At 41.0% G+C, this 6849-nt stretch overlaps 1 protein-coding gene across 1 annotated transcript in view; it reads left to right on the forward strand.

Moving 5' to 3' along the window:
• uts2r2 (urotensin-2 receptor 2) overlaps window positions 1-6190 on the forward strand; it is a 61991-nt gene extending 55801 nt beyond the window's left edge. Inside the window, exon 10 of the transcript XR_009061753.1 lies at window positions 5524-6190. The gene's annotated coding sequence lies outside the window, so the exon portion shown is untranslated. The remainder of the gene's footprint in view (window positions 1-5523) is intronic.
• The last annotated feature ends 659 nt before the right edge of the window (window positions 6191-6849 follow it).

The following is a 6849-nucleotide window of genomic DNA, read 5'->3' on the forward strand; positions in this document are numbered from 1 at the left end:
TAGTGCAGCTTAGCCTATGAATAGTGAACGGCTGGTGATCTGCAACTGTCGGTTCAAAAACCATTTGTGAGAGAATTTATTCATGCTTAAAACACAACCATTATAAGTTGAAGGTTTTTGTTATGCTTGCATGAGAACATTATAGCATAGAGTATCATTATTAAAATAATCTGTTATAATCTTTTTGAGTGGGCCATCTCATAGCCTTGATGATTGTAGACGGGGTCAATATGCCCAAATATGGACTGTTATGTTCCTGTTGTTTTCCAACATGCCCTGAATGAATACAATATAGCAACTTATCAAACTTCTTCCTGGCCACAGCTGGTGATTCAAGGTTACAGCTTAAGGTGGTTTTCCCCTGTGAGAGATGTGTTTCAGTAACTTGAGATGTTTTTACTAAGTTTCAATTTCGTTTCTATGGTGTCAACCCATAAATAGAGGGATGCCCTGTATCTCTCTTTTGTCCACATGCGGAGAGGCGCTTTGTGTGTTACTCCGCGTCTGTACCCAAGAGCTCTTGTACTAAAACCTACTAAATCCATGGTTGTGGTCGTATTTATTTCTCTAATCTAGCTATCGAGGTAACACTTGTCTTGGAGTTCAAACTTGAGCTTCCCTGACACCATTATTACTTATTTTTAAAATACTGCATCCAAAAATAGGATTTTATCATTTAATTTCTAGGACTGCAACTATCGATTATTTAGGTAAATGATTCATCTATCAATTAGTCCGAGTAATCGGACTACAAACATTTAAAGTGTTGCAGAATAAATTTTAGGGAATGTAAATAAATGTTTATGCTTGCTATAATATTATTTGGGCTTGCCAAAATTACCCTTTAAAAGAGCATAAGAATAGGATAGCTCTTTATTGTCATTATACAGTTGGACAATGAAATTGTGGAGCATCTCCCTTTACAGTGCAGGATATTAAATTGTTGTGTTTCTTTAAACTATGCAGATTTGCACTTTCATTTCCCAGGAGCATTATTTGTATTCAAAAATAAATTAAAATACATGAGCTTAGCCTCAAATGATATCAAAAAATGTATAAATGAGGATCTACACTGCTGGCTCAAAGTATTGGCAACCCTGCAATTCTGTCAATTTCTCCCAGAAAATGAATGCTTTTGTAGTAATATTTTTATTTATGTTGCTTGCAATGAAAACACAAAAGAAAATGGTCAAAAAAATTAAATCATTATCATTTTACACAAAACTCCAAAAATGGGTCGGAGAAAGGTATTGGCACCCTTTGAAAAATCATGTGATGATTCTCTAATTTGTGTAATGAACAGCACCTGTTACTTACCTGTAGCACATAACAGGTGGTGGCAATAACTAAATCACACTTGCAGCCAGTTAAAATGGATTAAAGTTGACTCAACCTCTGTCCTTGTGTGTACCACATTGAGCATGGAGAAAAGAAAAAAGACCAAAGAACTGTCTGAGAATTTGAGAAGTAAAATTGTGAGGAAGCATGGGCAATCTCCATCTCCAAAGACCTGAATGTTCCTATGTCTACCGTGCACAGTGTCATCAATAAGTGTAAAGCCCATGGCACTGTGGATGGAAAAGAAAGATTGTGCGGATGGTGGATAAAGAACCTCGACTAACATCCAAACCTATTCAAGCTGTCCTGGGTACAACAGTGTCAACCGTACTATCCGTCGCCATCTGAATAAAAAGGGACTCTATGGTAGGATACCCAGGAAGACTTCACTTCTGACCGAAAGACTAAAAAAAAAAAAAAAGCCAGGTTGGAGTTTGCCAAAACTTACCTGAGAAAGCCAAAAACGTTTTGGAAGAATGTTCTTTGGTCAGATGAGACAAAATTAGAGCTTTTTGGGAAAAGGCATCAACATAGAGTTAACAGGGAAAAAAACGAAGCCTTCAAAGAAAAGAACACGGTCCCCACAGTCAAACATGGTGGAGGTTCCCTGATGTTTTGGGGTTGCTTTGTTGCGTCTGGACGGCTTGACCGTGCGCATGGCATTATGAAGTCTTAAGCAGCATAATGTAGGGCCCAGTGTGAGAAAGCTAATTCAAACATTTTTCCACAAAAAAACTTCCAAATACACTTCTAAACTAAAAAAACAAACGAATAAACAAATATGTTAGCTCAAGCAAAAACTTACCTTACGTTGGTCTTAACATGGAGCATCTGGATTCAGCCATGTTAAATGTATTATGTAAGTGCATCACTGTTGCCACTAGAGGGCAGTATATCCACCCAAATCAATAAAACTAAATGCAAACACTTTCAAAACGAACAGTTACAACTCCACTCTAAATAGAATAATTTTCAAAACAATCCATTACGTTACCCTGATTGAATCCTCGAAGCAGCAAAATTTGATTCCAAGCTTTTTTCTAATCGAATTACTCGAGTTTATCGATTAATCATAGCAACACTTTATTTCAGTGAAATTTAAATTGACCGAAGCTCCTCGGTGGCAGGGCCCTGTGGGTGGATGAGATCCTCCCGGATTGAATTTCACATCAGGCGTTTATATTGTTGTTCCGGGAAATATTGGGCTTGTTTATGCGTGTATTTTTCTTTTATTTTGTCCTCAAGAAGACGCCCACAAATAAAGAACAGGTGGACCTAATTGGCCTCTTTCATATAAAAGGCCTGTAATTTTCTCCGTGAGTCAGTCCTTTGAAGTATATATTACAATAAACGACATGCTGTTTATGAAACAGACCGGTGATATTGATGCCAATGTAACTGCCAAACTCATTAAAAGTAAACGGTGAGGGCACGGTCGCCGCTTTTGATCATGGAATGGGAATTGCTGAGTTCAAACGTGGTTTAGCGCATTTCTCAAATAGGATCCCAGCAGTGATGTACATTTTCCTTATGACAGCCACGGTCGCGGATCACAAGGCCCGTGACCAAAGAGGCTCAATGTACTTGCTATGATTAGTGTGCACCCAAAAAGTGAACCGTTGCACATTTTCATTAAGATGGATTGCGTCAAACCAACTCAGCCTCACCCAATATAGCCAGATATTAGCAGTATACTGTAGGTGTATAGTGAACACGCAGTATAAAATATTGATTGAATAATTTATAGGAGTGGAATTTGAAACTGTTACATCAATCATGTTCTTTTTAGAAAGTGAACAATGCAAGCAAGTGCAACAATTATTAGCAAATGATGTTTGATGGATATGCCGTTTGCACCGGTCAGTTTAATTCGTCCGTCCGTCCGTCCATCATCTACATGTGGGGGGCCCCATCTCTTTCCCTGGTTGTCTAGAAGATAAGTGATTGGAAGAGGTAGAGTGTACACAAATCAGCTCTGTGATCTAGAACCCAGTAATCGTGTGAGTCCCTTGTGAGTGTAAGCCTGTTGGCAATCGACCCTACGCCGCCCCACCGCCAGTCCCGGCACCGGGACCCCCCGCCCAAGCACGCCCAATCGCATCCAGCCGCACGCGAGCCCTGCCAAACACGCGGCAGCCACGCAAATGAGCGGAGACACCGCGCAGGCGTCAACCCAGGGCCATGGCCCCCACCCAGCCAGCCCGTGGAGAGTTGGCGCAGCACAGCCCATCCCTCCTCCCGCAGCTCAGCAAAGGAGCCATTGTCACCCCCCCCCCCCCCCCCCCCCCTGTGATCCAGGGCGGTCCCCTGGTCCACCCGCGCTCCAATCAACCGGCCCTCAGGGATGGGAAGAGGGGACGCACCACCCCCCACGTCTGCACCAACAACTCTCGCAATCAGTTCTCTTGGACAGTCCAGAACAAATGGCAGGACGTCCTGTCACAACACAAGGAACACCGGAGAACGCCCGATATCCAACTGATAACACGGTTGATAAGACTCCAAGAGCCCCTTTGATGCTGAGGTGGCAAAATCTACAATAGTAACTCATGAATCCTCCTGTCCAATTCACAAACGGACAATAATCCTAAACAGCGCTCAAGCACACCCTTCTTCTGCCCACAGCCCGCCCCGCGAGAGCCTTCAAAAAGACTGAATGTTTGACTAATTGTTGTCATTTTCCTCTGGAACCTTTGGTTGACTTGTGTTATGGTGACTAGCGGTGTGAATCTTTGGGCACCTAATGATTCGATTACGATTACGATTCAGAGGCTACGATTCGATTATAAAACGATTATTGATGACCCCCCCACCCCCCTGCTATTAGCTGCTTTTAATGTTTTGTACATTCGTCACAAAAACTGTAAAAAAAAAAAAAAAAGCCTTGCAGGCTTAAATAAATGACTATTTCAGTATCAAGTTAACAGTTAAAAACAATAAATAATATACTAAAATCCCCATTCTGTATCAGCAGCTATAAACTATATTCAATTAATTTAATGTTGTGAATCAACCGTTAAAGTTGTTAAAATTGCTCCTGTTATTCCATAATTTCCCTTTTGTCTACTTTCGACATGTGAAAGTTTTAAAACTATTTTAAAGAAAGATTCAAGGAATATTTTACCGATTTAGGAGTATTTTAGATCAAACGTTAATTAGGTTCGCTTGGAAGGTTCGCTACAACAGCCTTGCAGGGAAGTCTACTGCTTTAAGATGGCGGCTGTTTACTAACGTCCGCATCTACCACCGAGTCTATTTGGCATCTATTCCTATAAAAATATATCTACCGTACCATTTTGTGGACGTTCTTTGTAGCAGCTGTCAGCAGCAGTCAGGTATGTTGTTGTTTTTTATCTCACGGTATGAGATGAGCTAGAGCCGTGAGTTGAGCATTGGCATTACCCGAGGGGCCGGGTAATGACAAGCATGATGTTTAGCTACTCTCGCTCCGCTCCTCATTGCGTCCCGAAGACTGCGCGACGCGCTGAGTGTGTTTTACTTCTGCTTTACTTGACATATTTCAATAATCGGAATTTGCATGTTTGTGAATCGTTCTCAAATCTTCTACAGCTGAATCGCAAATAATCTAAGAATCGGAAATTTCGCACACCTCTAATGGTGACCTCGGGACAAGTCTGCCTTCTCGCCTGGGTCTGTTTCTGTTTCGCCTCGCCGTTTGATCGCTGTCGACCTAAATAAATTGACAACTTGTGCTTCGAAGCCTTTTTCCAGCTTTCAAAATAGTCAGTACAAAGTTTTAAGACTAAGGTGAATGCGAGATGTTTGGCCTTTTGGCCGGGTTTTCGGTTTCTTGCCAGCCCGGGTTGTTGGAGCTGCGCCAGCGCGGGTCCGACGGTTTGGCTGGCGTGATTCTGGCAGTCTGGCTAAATGCTCAGATTCCTTCACTGCAAAAAACAGAGATGCGATGCTGAGGCCACCAAAGAGAAAGAGAATAAACCATATTATTTTTTTCCAAAAACCTATCGGCTGATATCGGAATCGGGAGTCCAAAAATGGTATCGGTGCACTTTTGACACTGCGCTCTCTAAGCTGCTCTGTATAACAGATTAATGGTGCAAGTCAGACACATGCGAGTTGGCTGTGGAGTCATTTACCTTTATGTCTTGCTAACTGGATAGATACAATTTACCAGCCACTAAGTCCTTAATCTGTTGTTCTTTTCAGCTTGTTCTTCACACCGATCCCGTCAACATCAGGTGATCAATAGCAAGTGCGAGAAAATTGGCAGGATCAAGCAGCGATGCTGATAAGATGTGAGGGGTTTCATCGGTCTCCTGTGTTCAAGTCAATTGACTGTTGCTTATTACTTGGAGATTTAGACAGTTTATGTTCCGCGCAAGGATTTTACTGCCTTAAATCTAATTACTGGTGCAACAATTTTGTAGTGATAAGAGCGTCGATGAATGTTTGGAAATCTGCGAGACATACAGTCAGTGGCGCACTTGGGGCCTAAGGCGAACATATCCAGGGGCCCTCTTCATGGGTCAGGGGTTAAAAAGGTGAGAAGGGTGTGGAGGAAATATGTTCCGGTACACTAGGGCTGTCCTAAACGACAGATTTTCTCCTGATTAGTCAGCCGACTAGTTTTACGATTAGTCGACTAATCTAATAATTTTCTTTTTTTTTTTTACTGATTTAGCAATGAAATTTTTGTTGTCGCTTATTAATTCACAAAACCATTTTGGAACGCTTAAATTCTTTATTAAAGTACAAATAATCATGTAAATAACAATAATTAATCACAAATAAACAATGAGGTTAAATGCTGATAGCATTTACTAGTGCAAAAAAATGGAAAGTAATAAGATTCAGAACACTGACTTTGCCTTTCCAACATTATTCAAAACAATTCTTCAAAAAAAATTTGAGCATTATCATTATAGTATATTACTATATATAATAGTGGTATAATAATTATAATACCTATTCATTGCCAATCATATTTGTGATAAAGAGTGTCATTTGAAAGCTATTCTTAGTGTAGAATCTGTATTCTGTAGTATTTACTCAACATATTATGATAATATATAATATTTGTGGTGTCACTAATAGATTTTTTGTTGTTGTTAGCAAATGCTGTTAACCAGCTGTTGAGTGTTATTGTACGACTGATTGGAACTGTACTGCATTGTTTCGCCACAGGGTGTGCTGTCGTCTTTATGTTCGGTGAGAAGAAGAAGAAGAAAGTCTAAAGAGGCATTAGCGGCCTGTTCTCAACTTCTCCCTCACTACACTTTGGCTCTCATGGAGAGCACGTTCGCTCGTGTTCAAAATAAACGATCGCAAACGTGCAAAGTAGCAAGTGAGCTGTAAAAATAGCGAGCTTAGTAGTGTGAAAATTGTGGGAGAGCTAAGTGAAGCTATCGAACAGTTAAGCGGAGCTAAGCGATGCTAAACAGAGCTAAGCAAAGCTAAACGGCGCTAAATGAAGCTACGCGACTGATACTCAGTCTGTCGTTGTGGAACAGTCCATTGTCGTGCGTGTGTGGG

This window comes from Corythoichthys intestinalis, chromosome 21, assembly GCF_030265065.1.
Source record: "Corythoichthys intestinalis isolate RoL2023-P3 chromosome 21, ASM3026506v1, whole genome shotgun sequence".
NCBI classification, from domain to species: domain Eukaryota; kingdom Metazoa; phylum Chordata; class Actinopteri; order Syngnathiformes; family Syngnathidae; genus Corythoichthys; species Corythoichthys intestinalis.